Here is a 16909-nt window from a genome sequence, read left to right as displayed (position 1 = left end):
TCCTTGCACTAACGGTGAAACTAGTAGAGTTCCTTATGTAGCGTCAAGTTGCAGCTCTTTTTCACAGTTTATAAACTGGGCGATCACATTGTTTATTTTCCAGTCATTCCAGGGTATTTTTGAGAGTGAAAGGGTACTGCCCTGACAACAGAGGTAAACAAGGACTGTTCTTGGCAAGCCAGGTTTCATGGCCACCCAGTTAATCCACAGCATACATCACAACACTTAGGTTCTGAAATCCACCTTTATTTGACAAGTGATCCCTATTACAAATGCAGCTTCTATTATCTTGTATTTTGCCAAAGGATGTTAATCATTAATTTGTGAAACATGAAGTTAATCGGTTGTGTTCTTCTCTTCTCTCTCCTATCCTTTTCCCTCCATTTCCCCTTAGACCCTGGCCCTTTTCTTCTCCCCCTACCTGACCCCCGAATCCCATCAAAACTTACCTGCCATTTTCCTAGTCACCCAGGTTCAAGTCTTTCCTGCACTGTTTTGAAAGGTAGCTACATTCACGACGCACAAGAAGGCCTGTAAAAATCCTCTTATCTCTTTCTTTAGGTAGGACCCGCATAAAGCTGATCCTTCAAATGTCTCCTTTCACTCCAAGCCCCCCAAAACCTTCACAGATTAATATTCATCCCCAAGTTCTCTGGCCTCTTTTGCCTCCTTTGCCAATGCCTTCTTTTCAATCTCAAATTCTTCTGTTACTTGGATTTGACACAACAAAGGGACTCAAAAAGCGACTCTCCACTTGAGCGATTGCAAACACTTCCAAACATTCAGTCGTGTTTTCTCTTCCTTATTTGTCCACATTCGAATGCATCCATTCGTGTTGAAAAAAAGTAAGTAACGTATACAATGCGGCTAAATCATGGCTTGTAAAAAGCAAGACAGAAGTGTTCTTACGTAACAGTTTAGCGTGACAATAAAGAAACATCGTGATTATTGGGAACGGGGGAGCAGGAAGTTGGAGAAATTCAGTAATACCTTGCTCTCGGGCAATGTGGAAGGGGCCGAAATAGCTCAGTTGGGAGAGCGTTAGACTGAAGATCTAAAGGTCCCTGGTTCGATCCCGGGTTTCGGCAAACCCTCTCTTTTTTAAAAAAAGAATTAATTATTTATTCGAAGGGATTCAAACTTCATAGGATCTTTCGTCAGGACTAATTTGATTTACTAAAGCCCCCTGAAGTGAAAACTGGGACTAGAAGAGCGCTCGGCACCTCCATTTCTGGGGCGCCTTCCGGGCGGGCCGTCGGGGGCGTTGCTGCGCGTGCGCGATGCGGCGCCTGGGGGTTGGCGAAGCCCTGCTCCCCAGGGATGGAGACCGGGACCGGGACCTCCGCTGGCCCAGGTCCCGTCCAGGTCTCCGCGCGTAGGAAGCCTGGGCAGCACCGCCTTGAGGCCCGGGGCGAGAAAGCAGTTGATCTGTTTTGGGGGACGAGAGAGGAAGCTTCATCCCGCGTTTTCATTCCCCCAAGCATCGCCATTTGAAAAGCCCTACTGTTGAATGAAACAGGGACGGCTCCTTGTTTCTGGCTAGAGGCGGAGGCGGGGCGCTCGGGTGGCGTCAGCAGAGTCACTTGCCCAGCGGATAAAGGCGTGGCAGCTGTACTGCTCGGAAATCACTCCGTCCAGCAGCTCAACAGTTTCATTTGGAACCCAGGCCGGCGGTTCTCAAAGTGTGGTCCCTGGTCCAGCATCCGCATCGTCAGCTACGAACTAGTTAGAAATCTGTCTTCCGGGCCCCATCTCAGACGAGACGAATCAGAAACTCTTGTTTCCAACACTGGGTGTTAGTTAGATCCATTTATCTAGATATTCCTATTTCTTAAAAATGTTTTTTAAAATTGTTTTTTCCTTTCTATTTCTAAAAGAGCCTTTTACTAAGACTTTTTGTGAACACGCTTTTCCTGTTTGCTGTCTTTTGTTCTGCAGGTCTGAAATCAAACTTTGCCATGTACTCAAAATTAATTTTTCTTAAAGAATTTTTACTTTCACAGTACGTGTGTGTGTTGTGGGTGGGATGTGCAGCGGTATCACCTTTTCTAGCTGCCAGTGGGAGCCCACCACGAGGCTAAACTAGACGGTGTAGCGTAAAGAAAGTGAAGGCCCCAGGCGCCTTATTCTAAGTGTAGCTCCCGCAGCTGAGCAGGGACTCAGGGGCAGGAGGGGCAGGGACGCAGATTAGAATTCTAATCTATCGGAGTCACTAGAAAATGGGATGTATAGTTTAGCGGGGCGCTGATTTACTGGCTTACAGATAAAAGACAGCCACTTGTTGGATTCCTGCATTTGGTCTTTGTGTACCTTCTGGTTCGACTGTTGTGTGAAGGAAAGGGAACTCACGTTAATGAAGTGCCGTGTGCTCTCAGGTTATTAATTCATTCATCAATCAAACATTAATGAACTGATCTCCCACTATGTGGCAGGCATTATTTGATCTTCCTAACTGCCTTATGAAGTACGTATCATTATCTTCATTCTACATATAACAGTTCTTTAGGACTGCAAGGATTAAATAAATATATGTCTGGCTTCGAACTCCTGCCACATCCTTAATGTTACTACTCGTGAATGCAGTGCTTGTTGGGGCACTTGGCTAAGATGTGTGCAGAAAAGTGGAGGTAATTCTAGAAGGAAAGTAAAGGCTTTGCTGGTTAGTCAGAAACGGCTCTGTGGGGAAGGAGGTTTTGTTGGGTCCCCAGAGGAAGATTTCTGGGACAGGGAAAGACCAAGTAGGACCAACCAGCTCTCCATGTGTTCAAATGGGAGAGGAAGAGTGTAGATGTTGAAAGTGAGTCATTTCAGACAATGTGGGGCCTGTGCAATACCCCCATGTATTTGCTACTGGAGTGGGAACATGTGGTATCAGCAGGAGGTTAGAGGCACATACCTGGCTAGAAGCTGGAAGAGGGAGAAATGAAAGGGGATGGTTTGGGCAGGTACGGGGGGAGGGAGCAGAGGGCAGGGGGGTGGTTGTAAATTGTTGGCCTTGTGGGAAGGAGGAATGATCAAGAAGGTAGGCAGTATTTAAAGACTTATATGTACATACATACGCACACACACACATATATATATAGTTTTAAAGATAAATATGGGTAGTATATGTATACAATTTTTTCTTTTACTTTAGAACCTGTCAAGAGGTAATCTGATGACTTTTCTTGCCTTCCATGGAAGCAGGAAGTGCTCTGATAGGTGTCAAATGTTGCATTTCCCAAGAGTGAAGGCTGACCAAGACTAAACACGCATTGTCTCTTAGGAGCTCCCTGGACACGGCCAGCTCTGGGACAGCCCTTCATGCCTGAGGGGGAGGTGAAGGGTGAAGCGTGGGAGTGTGGAGGCAGCCCTTACTTTAGAAATGAAATGCTTTCAATGGAAAGAACACAATCAGCATGAAACATTTATGCGCCAGTGTTCAGCCCAGCACACTATGAGCAGCAGAAAGGTTGTGAGTGTCCTCTTGGTTCAGACGCTTATCCAGGTGGCAACGGCACGGGGGTTGGCGGCGAGCATCTTCTCAAAGTTCCTTGGGAAGATTTTAGAAAGAAACTTGGGAGATCTGGCTCATCTGACAAATTTCTAAGGTGATACTCAAGCACGCTGTTAAAAGACTGTTGACTTCTTATTACCTTGGATACTACTTTCATTTTAGGCCAGAATTATGATATAGGGAGGCTGTTATAATTGTTATGTACAATTGAACTAGATGAGCATTTAATAATTCATTGGGACCTTTTGTGGAATCAGCGTGTACATACATTAATGCTAGTTTTATTAGTCTTGGGTCCTACATCTACTCTCATACATGCATAGTGGTTTATAGTTGTTTAGTTTCATGTTATATTATTCATCATATCTGATGTATCTGATGTTGTGCCCTGGTCAGAAATACAACTCCTGTTCGGATTAGCCTCAGATTCCAGAACTACATGGACCCTGCACCGTCATCCTTAAGATGTGGTGTCAGAGTGGATTACCTTCTTAAGTGTAGTTCACTTATGGGACCGAAAATCTTGAGGAATTGTTAGTAGTCCCCAGCTGTTGGATGCAATGTTTGGGAGAGGGCCAGCAGACACCCCAAGAAGCAAACAGGACATTGAGCAAAGGCAAGGGTCTTCTTTCTAACAGACACCAAGTCACACACTAATCCCATACATTCCAATTTCCATATAACGAGATGTCTTGAACAGGGTACACAAATATTTGACTATTTAGTGAACTTCATGTTAGAGCATTTTGTTCAGTTTTCATTAACTCAGCGTTAAGAGGAGAGGATTAACAAAGAACAAAAACATGATTAAGGAATAGGAGAATTATTTTCATAAAAGAACAAAAAATGATATGAAATAGATTTGCTAAGATAAAAGAAAGCTAAGAGTAATTTGACTACTGTCTTCAAATTATTGTTTCTCAAGAGTATATAATTTTTAGGAAGATGCTGCAAGAAGATACAGATTTAGATGAAGGCATGAGAGATTTCTGTTAGCTAAAGAGAGGAATTGTGATAAAATATTTGATCTAATTTTGTGACAGAAAAAGCATCCAGCTAAGATTGGGTAATTTAGAGAATTGTTGTTTAATAGATTTGTCTGTATGTAAGGGGACTGACTGCTAGATGGCTTGGGTATGTACGGGAGGAAGAAAACCTTCCCCGCTACCCTCTGAGGTCCTTGGCTGGGGCCTTGTAACTTGGACTGACAAAAGGCAGATTAACAAGGGAAAAACAAACAGAAGGTTATTAATATGTGCAGCATGCAAGCACATGGGAGTCCTACTCAGTGATGAGTAACTCTAAGGGGTGGTGAGAACTTGGGTTTATATAGCATCTTATACTTGTAGAGAAGTGACAAGACAAAGGAAAAGGACTTGGAGCTGCTAGGGTGGCAAGTTGTAGGAAAGCAGATACATGGGGGAAATAATGGAAGATGAGGGTGAGTTAGTAAAGCTTGTTACGTGAAAGCTCTGGTGCCAACTCGGAGCTGATTAGAGTCTAACCATCTCTGGTGATTAACTTCTGTCCTTCCTGGTAGAGAGGGGAGAGAGGACATCTTTACAAATTGAGTCCTGCTTTTAGGCAAATAGGAGAGGGCAGAGAGCTTTTCTTACATCTGCTTTGTCTCAGTTGCATTCAGCTCAGAATAATGCTTATGTGAAAGTGGCATGTTTGGGTTGACATATTCTGCCACCCTTCAGACACTTCCAAAAAATCTTAATTTATTTTTTTTTAGAATTGATTATTGAATGACATGGTGAGAAATTTAAACAGAGAAGGAGGTAAACAAGGAAAAGTACATTTTCATTTTAGCTCTGAGCTGAGTTATCCTCTGCAGAGATGACCATTGTTGGAAGCTTCTAGTTTACCCTTCAGTTCCACATGTACAATCACATGTGACATTTTATACAAATATTATTATGCACACTGTCATAAAACTTTTTTTCTAAAGATCTACATTACTTCTTCTTTTCACACAGCACCATACTTTCTTTTTCTCTGTTCTCTTTTTCTTAACCAATTATAAACTTGAGTTGAACTTGTAAACCATATTTAGTATGCTGTAAAGGATTCAAAGATAAGCTCACTCAATATCAGTGATTACATTCTGTAATTGAATCTAATTCTAAAGATATGATTGCAAAGGGCTTTAATATTAAATCCATCAACTGGGTCTAAATTTGAATGGCCTGACCTCTTATTCCAAGAACAACTATTAACAGAAATATTGGTTTTATTCCTTTTGAAAACTGAAGGCTGATTTGTTAAGTAGCTTCAGCTATTGATTAAATAATGAAATAGAGGTATACAGCAGCGTCAAAACATTTTTCTGCTAAGCATTTTCTTATGGAGAATTGTTCAGATAAAATAATGAGATGCCCATTTGTTTCACATCTTATTTCTTCAGTGTCTAATTCACACCATTTTTCAAGCTCTCACAAGCTTTGCCTCCTCATAAAACCTTTTCCAATAGTTTAAGCTAATATTGCTCCCCCCGCCCCCCCCCCCCCCGTTTTGACCTCCCAAGGAGCTCACTATTATGCACTGGGCACGTGATTCTGCCCCATCTTTCATTTTCAGATTTGAATGTGTTCTCATTTCCTGTGACAAAATGCTACCTCCTCAAAAAAAGGTGGCGCTGATTCCGGGAGAGGCGCCTCAGAGGTCCAGAGTTCTAGCAGGGCAATGCGTGTGTTGCTCAGTGGTGACGCTCTGAAAGAGGACCCGGGACCTGGCGCAGTGGCTGGAGCGGTGTGGAGCGCGCACTCCCAGAAGGTGGAGCAGTGCTTGGGCTCTCAGAACAAAAGGAAAAGGGCAAAGACAGCAAAGTCCAGGAAACCCGGCAGGCACGAGTGGGGGCCGTCAAAGCCTCCCCCCTGCAGTGCGGGGGTGGGGCGGGGAGGGTGGAGAAGCGAGCGGTGGCTAGGACAACTGATCTGGCTGTGCAGGTGGGAATCCTCAGCAAAGAGCTTTTTATCCTAGGCAAAGAGAGGCGCTGCAGGAGAATCCCAACGTGACTTTCTTTGAAATCTGAGCTCCCGACTGCATTTGTGATAGACAGGGGAGAGCCTGTCACCCTCGGCCAAGCTGACTGAAGGCTATGGGGCGAGGCTCATTGCGGCAGTTTATAGCCTTGAACTCTCCCACTGGGGGAAAAAATGGATGATGCACCCAAACCATGTGCTTTGTTGACTGCAGTGGATGCAGAGGAGGAAACACAGCCCATCAGGAGGCAGAGAAGGCTGAGGCCAAGGTGCCACAGCTGCGTGTGTTCGCGTGGGGAGCGGTCGAGAGCACAGCCCTGGCTGCGGGCCGCTGGCCCTGAGCTCTGACTCCACCTGTTGGCTGCGTGCTGTTCACACGTTCTCTGACCCTTCCCTGTTTCAGCCTCCCCACTGTAAAAGAGAGAAAAGGAAAAACACTCATTTGGTGGGGCCAATGTGAGAATGAAGCGCGAGAACCTATGAAAAGTGCCCCGCGGGCCGGGCCAGGCGCATTCCACGCGCTCGGGAAGCGCTCCTTGCCGCCGCGGCTCTCGCCCCGCAGCGGGCAGCTTGACCCGGTTTCCTCCTGGCTGCCGGGAAGGCCTAGATGCACCGTGCTCTGTGCCTCCCACACTTCATCTACGCGTCCGTCTAGATAATATTTTGTTAGGTTTCACGGGTCTTTTTTCCTGACTGGCTGCTACCATCTCCTTAAGCTCGCAATTCATGTGCATAGCAGAGGACCCATAGTAGGTGCTGAATGCATATTAACACATCGTCTCCCCTTTCCTTCTGCCAATGGTGGTCACCACCATGGTATAGTCCCTGGCTGTACTTCTTTTCATTATAGTCCCTAACATGACCATGAACTCCTTGGAGGGTCTAGACTGAGGTTTCCATTTCTTTTCTATATCTCCTGTCATGTAGCACTGTGACAGACACATTTTAGGCTCTCTGGAAATGCTCCCTAATGTCTAGTGGTTTGGCAATAAGCAACTCTTTTAGAAGGACTAAAAAGGTTGTATGGCCAATTTAAGATCATGGATGATTTTCTTCTTTTGTAATCTGTATTTAAAAAACATCTTATTTGCATAATTAAATTTTATTATTTGCATAATTAAAGAAGGCGGGGAGAAGAAGGGCTTGAAACCTTCTTCAGCATAGCAGAACAGGACAGCAGAAAGCTGCATCTCTTTGTTCATGCTCCAAAAAACACATGGGTTTGTCTTAGCATAACAGAGACAAGTCGAGTCATTTTGCAGACCAGAACCTGCCAGGGCACAAGCCCGGGCAAATTTAGGCCATAGATTCATGATCTAGGATCATAGTCGCACGTTACATGGTGACATTCAATAAATGCCTTACCGGCAACAATCAAAATATTCACTCCACCTTTCAACTTCCTTAAGATGTCCTGGCTGCTATTTTTAAATGTAAGATTTAAATAACTTTCTAGGTAAACAGGTTTTAGAAAACCTTCCAGATGTAACAGAGATTGCAAGTTGACTAAAGATTTTGTGTTCAGGGGGCCATAAAGAAAGCAAACAGCGCAACACAAATAGAAACATGTCTTAATAATGTGAACATTTGACATAATGCATCCGTGATCAGTTCGTTGTTTGCCATGCAGGTGCTGGTCTTCAGCAGGTGTGTGCGGGAGGGCCCCTTTGAAGGGCACCTGCTGGACACCACAGGCCTGGGCAGCTTCTGGAACATTATTCTGTCCAGTGTGAATGTTAAGTCACCTGGCCTAGGCCTTCTGGTGCATGGCATTCTTGAGGGTTGGACCTGTCAACCCTGGATCCTAGAATGTGTCTGGCACTGGCCCCTCGCAGCTGCCACATCTCTGGGCACATACTTTGGTCCACTGGGCCTTAGATAAAGGGTTCAGTTTCTCTAAACATGGAAGAGCTTTTGGCCACTCATCAGCTTCTGAGCTGTAGAAACTGTCCCAACAGACTGCCCCTTGAAGGGTCGGCCTGCGCTTTCCATCACTTTGGAACAAATCGCCCGATGATCGGGGATGACCGAAGGCTCAGGGCGAGCTGGCTCCTCCCCAGTCCCCCGGCACTCTCTGCTCCCAGCACTTGAGTTGTATGCTTGCCAAAAGTCGTTCTATTGTTCCAGTTTCCAAACTTAGTCATGCCAGTTGTACTTACTATTGTGTAAGTGTGAAAAGCAAAAGGCAAAGAAAGAACTGGATTTTCTAGGAAAATGAAGTTGGATTCTATTGAAATACTTAATAAAATGAAGGTGCCAGCTGATAGATATTATAAGCCTGTAAGGGGGGTGCTCAGCCCCTTGACCTATTGTACTTTCCATTCAACTTGACCTGGGAACTTAACAGTTCTTCCTTTGAGGAGATACCAGCCTTTGATTTGAGGGGAAACTTATTTGATTACTTTATCTTTGTTGGAGGACTGGCCACAATGGGTTAGCTGATGAAGAGAGATAAATTTAAAAATCAGGGAAATTGTGAATGTAAAAAGAGGCTGTGTACAACTTGCCTCATAAGAATTATTATGATGTTGCCCCAGTGGGAATCACGGGCGGTGCATCATGGTATACAATGCATGTAACAAGGTTAATCAGCCAACTGATACTCGAGCAAGGTATCCCCACATCACAAGATTTGTGAATGAATGAAGAGTTAAATGTTCGGAGGTAAAATAAAATGTTTGAGGTGCCAAGGTCCTTTTTTCATGATTCCATGTTTTAACCAGCTTTTTCAATGACCAGTCCTACTGACCAGCTACCGTTCAGTCAATAAGGGAGCATCTATTCCATTTTCTTCAACTAGGGTATTCTGTAGGATCCAGTAATTGCTGGTTTCTCTAGCTGGTCATCTATCCTGTGGTGTATGGCCTGCCTTGGTGGCTGGCACAACGCTGCCTGGTTACCCCATTCTATAATGCGGCCTGCACCTGAGGTTTAAAAAAAGTCCCCATTAAATATTTTGGATAACATGTTAGCTTTCTTTGAAGAAAGATAATTTCACAGTCTAACAACTTTTAAAAAAATATTTTTATTCATTTATTTTTAGAGAGAGGGGAAGGGAGGGAGACAGAGAGGGAGAGAAACATCAACGTGAGAGGGGAACATCGGTTGCCTCTCACACATGCCCCAACCAGGGACCGAATCCACGACCCAGGCACATGCCCTGACTGGGAACGGAACCAGCGACGCTTTGCTTTGTGGGATGACACCCAACCCACTGAGCTGCGCCAGTCAGGCTCATAGTCTAATAACTTAGGCTATAGCTGGGTTAAACAAATAAAATACTTTTTTGTGTGTGTTTCTTTTTTACTGCCCAATTTTTACTGTCCTCTTGTGTTATAGTTGGGAGAAAGAAAAGAGGGTTGGCGAGAGAGGCCTAACAGTAAATATTTGTCATTTCCCAAATTTAGTTTGCCATGGAGGCCCTTTTTCAAGAATTGCTACTTGAGTAAGTCAGACTAATAGTATTATTACTCAGACAGAGCCAAGGAAATCCTTCGTGGTGGGTTTTTAACGTCTTTAATCTGGATTTTCAGCCCCCTGAGGCTAGGAACTGTTGTTGCTCATCCTTACGCTCGCAGCGCCCTCCACACTGCCTGACTCACATGCTTCCACAGGGAACCCGTGTTGACTACATGTGCGGGCACACAGCGAGAGCCCGACTTGGTTCTTGCCACGACCGTGCTCACAGTTGGGGCCCCAAAGCCATACACGCCATAGTTCTGTCAAGCTACAAGTAGCTAACTGTACTCACAAGCCACAAGCCATGAACATGGCACATGTGACCAGAATTCAGTGCCAACGTCAAACTGTCCTTAGAACAAATTCGAGCTTACCCACGTAGCATTATAATCTCACAGCCTTCGGGCTCAACTTCAGGAGCAGTTTGCATAAGTGACAAGTTTACAAAGGCAGAGCAAGCATTTTTCAGGGTCACCTGAGCAGAGACAAGTTCCTGGGTAGGTGGATTCAGGGCACCGTGATTCCAGGGTACCCTAGAAGTTGTGCCTTTCCCTTTGTGAAGGGGGCCATGCAAAGCTTGAAGATTCTGGGAGGGAGGAAGGGCATCCACAAAGGCTGCCATACGAAAGGTGCCAGGTTGAGGGCAATGCCTGGCAAGCAAAGGGTGTGTACCGAGGCACTCGAGGGTGTAGCCAGGTGTACACGTGGCTTTGGAGCAGCCATGCCTGGGAGTTCCCAGTTCTGCTAGCCCACAGTGGCACAAAATGATCCACTGCAGGTGGCATGGATGTGTGCCATCATCCTATTTTCAGAACACTGGGCTGCACTCCTTGGTGACAGAGATGATTGATACCCTAAATAATAGACCCACACTAATGCCATAATTCTGCTTGGAAGACGTGATCTAGCATAGTGGTTCAGAGCATAGACTCTGCAGCCAGGTTGCAGCCTGGCTTTGAATTCTGGCTCTGACCTCTGGCTCAGCTTGACCTGGTGGGAGTCATTCGATCTCTCCTTGCCTCGGTTTTCTCACCTGTAAAATGGAGATGATCGTAGAGTGCCTCCCTCATAGGATTGTCGTGACCCTTAAATTGCTAATATAGGTGCCCAAACAGAGGCTGGAACATGCTGAACTCTAAACACAGGTGTATGCTATATTACTACGTCAATTATTGGCCACTTAAAAATATTCTTAGCTTGAAAATTTAGTATAGAGAGATGAATGGAATGAATTTATTAAAAGGGAATGTCTCAGTATTCTCAGCTGTGCAGAGTCCCCTAGAGTTATACTTAACACAACACACTTTGCCCTGGCACAACCTCCTGGAAGAAAGGATCTCCCGTGCCCCCTAAAGTGAGGCCGGAATGAAAGAGGGAGGTCTCCTTGTGACGTGAAGAAAGGATGTGAGATGGGAAGTAATTCCAAAAAGCGAGGGAAGGAGCCTTTACTAGTTTGCTAGGGCTTCCATAACAACACAGCACAAACCTGGCGGCTGTTGTCTCAGTTTTAGAGGCTGAAGTCCAAGGCCAAGAGGATGGCACAGCTGGCTCCTCCTGAGGCTCTGTGTTCTGTGCCTTTCACTGCTGCGGACTTTCACACACCCATCTGCTGTAAGGAGAAACATGGGACTTGGCTCAGGGAGTACAGTTTGAGTTCCGGTTCTGGCAATAACCATGTGGCTTTGTAATCTTTGCTAAAACTTGTAACTTCCCTGGGCTTGTCTATAAAATGTGAAACAACACCCGCCACCCCGGACTGTTGGGAACTGCAAATAAAAATGTTCACGTTCAAATCAAATCATATGTCAATGCAGCCAGTAGGCTAGAAAGCACCTTTGTGTGGGTGAAGGTTGGTAGTAGGTGTTATTATGCTTTTGTTATTTAGTATTGGATTTACAATTACTCCACTCAGGAAAAATAGCAATAGATAAGCAAAATGTAGTACATTCACACAACAGAGTATCCTTCAACCATAAAAAGAAATAGAGTCCTAATATAGGTTACAGCATGGATGAACCTTTAAAACATTATGATAAGTAAAAGGAACCTCCACAAAAGATATTCTATTACTCAATCCATATAAAATGTCTAAAATAGGCAAACTGGTAGAGGAAGTAGATCACTTGTTGCGGAGGGCTGGGAGAAACAGAGGACTGGGCACGATAGCTAATGGGGATGGTGTTTCTTCTTGCAGTCAAGAAAATGTGCCCAAATTCACTGTGGTGATGGTGGTACAACCCTGTGAATAGACTAAAGAACCATCGCAGTGGCCCTTTTAAATGGGTTAATTGTATGGTGCAGGAATTATATCTTAATACATTTGTTACGTGAAAAACAAACAGTAGCAATTGGAATCACCAAAGCGTGTTTAACATGAAAGAGCATCTTTCTTCCTTTGTACTCATCATTAAAGGCGTTTGGGTCCGTCTATTGACAGTAATAGTTACGAGCGCTTATAAACTGGAGAGCACTGTGCTAAGCATATTTTAAGCGTTCTCTGTTCCCTCCGGACAACAGAGGTTTTTGTTCCCGTTTTAGAGATACGTAGCCCAACTTGGAGAGGTTAAGTAAGTTGCTCTAGATCACACAGCTAGGGTGTCGCCGAGCTGGGGCTCCACATCAGGCAGGTGGTCTCCGCAGCCCCCACCCCACCTCCTCACGTCTTCATTGAGAGCCAGTTCCAAAGTCTGGAACTCTATTCCGCCTCTCTGAGCTCTCGTTAGGTTTCAATGGCTATGGTTGATCTTATCTAAATATTGACCCTGTAATTTACAATTGGGAATTAAAAAAAAAAAGCAGAATCTACCTTTTGGAGAGAAAAAGTTATCCTAGAAAGGCATACGCTCAGCGCCAGCAACTCCATCGGGCTTCCCTGCCAGGAGCGTGTTTTGATGCTCAGACCACGTCCGGAAGGGGTGCGCGTCTCAGGCTTTAGGTCGTCCACCCACCTCCTTAGAACACAAGAGCTTCAGGCATGAGTTAAAGCCTCTGTGTACATCCGTCTCCAGAGGCAAAAGGAAGGTGGGTTGTAGTTTTTGTAAGATTTTGGGGGCTCAATAGGGTTTTTGACATACTTGGCTGACACACACACACACACACGCACACGCACACACACACACACACACACACACACACACACACACACACACACACACACACACACACACACACACACACACACACACACACACACACACACACACACCCCCCCGCACTCACAATCTCTGCGCATGCGCGCAATGGCTTTCCTCTTTGACACGGGGTCAGCGGCTATTTTCCAGCCTTGCCACCAGAATAGATTAATTTTGTCATTACCCTTTCTCAATTTCTGCCTTTGACCAGAAAAAAAAAAAGAGGTTAATTGTGTGCCATTTCTCAGGAGAATGAGGTATCAGCATTTTAATTCCTGATACTTTATGAATTGTGGGCAGCTAATTAAAACTTAAAGATTAGAGAAGCTATTTTGGCTAAGAGGCCATTTGCAAGATTGTGAAGTGAAGAGAACAAAGGGTTGTCTTTTCTTTCTATTCCTACAGCTTAAATGAAACTTCATGCTGAAATAGAGCCTTGAATTGTTTTACATACTGAGCATTCGTTGTATTGATTTTAATTTAAATTTTGCAGGAAATGGTACAATATATGAAAGCAATTAAGGGGTTAAGATTGGGATTATTGGGAATCTTAAATAGCAAGATTTGTGTTTGGAGGCTCCATTTGACCCTTTTGACTTCTGAGAGACATCTTGAAGTCACACAGGAACCACTTACAGATTCTATTAAACGTCCTTAATTACCATCTCAGAACTCAATACGTATTTAGATTTTCTCTCCTGTTCTCTCTCACAATTAACTGTTTAAATTGCTCCATAACAGATTAATGAACCTGTCACCAGTGTTGGGCTTTTTCTTGGGCCCTTTATTACCTGGTTGACTTTCAGGCTATTCCATTTCTTTGGATACCACTGAAACCATCCAGGACCCATGTCTTGGGATGTGAATGAAGGAAATCACTAGGTTCTACCCTACTCTGTGCAAGTTAGAAAAAAGGCACATCTCCAGAGGATGCAGTCCCCACAGACGTGTCACTTGGAGGATCAAGCGTGGATGGGCTTCAGCTCGTACCCTCTTCCTGACCATGCAGAACCCTGAGCAGGGCACAACCCACTTAACAGATTATGTGGCCTTGATTGAAACAGCTCTTTCCATCCATTTCTTAGCCATGCATCTCATATGCTTCTTGATGTGAAATAATTTCTTCTTTCTGTGATAGGATTAGGTTAGATGTGATGGGTTTAGGTTAGATGAGACTGGAATAAGTATCCCAGTGCAAACTCCTTGGGTACAAAACCAAGCTTTGCTCATTTTTTATATCCCCAAGTTCCTAGTTTTTTTTTTTTTTTTGATCTAAATTGAATAAGCACCTAATTGGACCCAGGGACTGTTCTAGGTGCTGGAGGTTCTTCAGGAAGGACATAGATAAGGCTCCAGATGCTATAGAAACTACACTCTGACAAGATACACAAAACAATTACACAGGTAGTTAACAATTTTCACCTCGGTGTGTGCTGCGAAGGTAAAGCATGGGCGCATTAGGGGAATATAATTAGCAAATGTGACTGGGACAGAGGGGTCAGGAAAGGTTTCTCTGAAAAGATGCTATTTACACTGGAACTTCAAAGATAAATGAGAAATCATCAGGCTGGGGAAGGGAGTCAGATGGGAGAAAAGAGAAAAGACATTCTCTGCAGATAGAAGAGTGTGGGCAGAGACTCTGGTGCTGGAAAGATTGTGGTGCATTCTAAGAACTGAACTGAGGCCAGCAAGACCGGGGCTTGGGGGTGAAGGAGAAGCACGAGGTGAGATGACACTGCAGAGAGAAGGGGCCACATCATGGGGCGCCCGAAGTCCCTGCTAAGGGTTTGGGACTTTATTTTATGAGGAACTGGATCCTATTCAGATATTCAGTTTTAAGCAGTGATGTGAAATGACCAAACCTACACATGAAACAATTACTCTAGTCCTGGAAAATGAGCCAGCTGAGGGGGAGCAAGTAAGTGCGTGAGCGCCTTCTGCAGAGGCTGTGGCTCAGGCCAGGCAATGGATGGCGGTGAACTGAACATCGGTGAGAAGTAAAGAAAAGTGATCGGTTTTGAGAAACCATTAGAAAGTAAAATCAACAGGATTTGGCGATAGACGGGTCAAGGAGATGAAAGGAGAAAAATACAGAGGATGACGCCCAAGTTTCTGATGGTGGCTTTCTGTGCGCTCACTTTGGTTACTTTGTGCAGGCGGGGCTGCGGTCAACAGCAGGCAGACAGGGAAACAAGGTCGTGGTGCAGAGGGCCAGCTGCAATTCACATGGGCTGAGACCCCTCCACCCCTCCTGTTTTGGTGGTCCAGCCTGAACACCAAATTTGTTGCAATGTTTATATTTTACCATCTCGTCTTATAACTAAGGGCTGATGAGGTTCATCAGTGAGATAAGTTCACAAAGGTAAGTTTTCCAAACATGAGACTCTGATATCAATCCACCAGTTGTCTAAGTCAGTCTCTTCTCCCCAAACACCTATGCAATTTGCTTCTCTGCCCTGAACATGGAAGCCAGCTAGAGCAAGTTGCTGCAAACTATCATTCCTCAAAAGGGTCTGATCCAGTGCCACAGTAAAGCAGAGCCACAGAATTCCTCCTGGAGCTTCTTGGCTGGAGGAGACTTTCAAGGGCCTCTGGTGGAAGTCTCAGTCCCCTGCTCTCATCCTTCTCTGAGAGTTGGCCCCCCAGGGCCAGGAATTCCTGAGTCTTTACCCATCATTGGATTTCCTGGTTAGAAAGTTTCTCGATAATGAACTAAAATCTCGCTCTCTGAACCTCCTTCTCAGATCACACACAACTATTCTGACCCTTCTTTCTTAAAACAGCCCTTCACATTTTTAAAGCTGGCTTTTGTGTTTCTGCCGAGGCTTGCTCCTCCGGTGTGAAGCTTCTCTGCTTTGAGACACACCAGGCTGAAAGTTCCATGTTCGTGATACTGAGATTCTTCATACCATTTGACATGATTCTTTCCTTCCCTTTTTTCATCCTTCCCTCCCTCCTTTCCCTTCAATCCTTTCCTCCTCTCCCCTCATTGGCCACATGCCAATGTTCACAGAATAATCCACTGTAAAAGAGATCAATAAAAAGCGGATTGATCAAATAGCAGACGCAGCCTGTGGCTACTCAGTCACTTCCCCAGCACAGAGCTTCCTTGGGGTCCTGTGTACACTCACCGAGCTCTCTCTCTGAAGCAGAGCAGGTGTTATTAGAGAATGTGTGTGCTGCCCCAGCTGTGCCCCACCCCCCTACAGGGCTATTGAAGGATTAAAGAAAATAATCTGTAAAGTGATCTGCTCAATGCCTGACCTGTAAGAAGAATAAAATGTTAGTTATTATGACAAATAATGAGGCAATATTAGGCAGCTTCTATTACCAACATAATACACATAATGGTTAGTGACCGCTTTTTCCTCATATCATTATGAAATTTACCATTATATGTATGCTCTGGACATATTTGCAGATAACTGAGGCGTGACTATGTAAGCTGTGGAAATACGTGAAAACATGACTAACGGGTCTAACGGGTATGGGTCTTGATTGTGCACTTTTTTTTTGCTAATGATTTGAATGAGCCATTTCTTCTATCATTAATGATATGAAGGAGAGAGGCTAAAACCTGTAGACTTTTGACTCTATGAAGTTTGAAGGGATTAGTTAAAACTGAGCTCATGTCTTATAAGGGTTTAAATAAAAATAGTCAATGTAGCAGAAATGCGAACTCTACCTGTTCAAAAGCAAGATGTCTTTTGATATGAGTTGATAAAAAAATCTACCAAGGAGAAACTCTTTTGTAGCTTAGATCAAAGTTCTTGTAGCCATTAACTTGCGGTGTGAGGTTGAAAGACCATCAGAACTCCAAACTTAGAATAGCAGGT

At 44.5% G+C, this 16909-nt stretch overlaps 1 non-coding gene across 1 annotated transcript; it reads left to right on the top strand.

Moving 5' to 3' along the window:
* The first annotated feature begins 1015 nt into the window (after window positions 1–1015).
* Window positions 1016–1088, top strand: TRNAF-GAA (transfer RNA phenylalanine (anticodon GAA)). The gene has a single exon. It is a non-coding gene; the product is annotated as a tRNA-Phe (tRNA).
* Window positions 1089–16909: the final 15821 nt, after the last annotated feature.

This window comes from Pteronotus mesoamericanus, unplaced genomic scaffold (genome assembly GCF_021234165.1).
Source record: "Pteronotus mesoamericanus isolate MK-2021 breed Mesoamerican mustached bat unplaced genomic scaffold, CSHL_Meso_final contig_94, whole genome shotgun sequence".
In the NCBI taxonomy this organism is placed as follows: domain Eukaryota; kingdom Metazoa; phylum Chordata; class Mammalia; order Chiroptera; family Mormoopidae; genus Pteronotus; species Pteronotus mesoamericanus.
The sequence above is the reverse complement of the archived record's forward strand: the minus strand, read 5'-3'. Positions and strand labels throughout refer to the sequence as shown.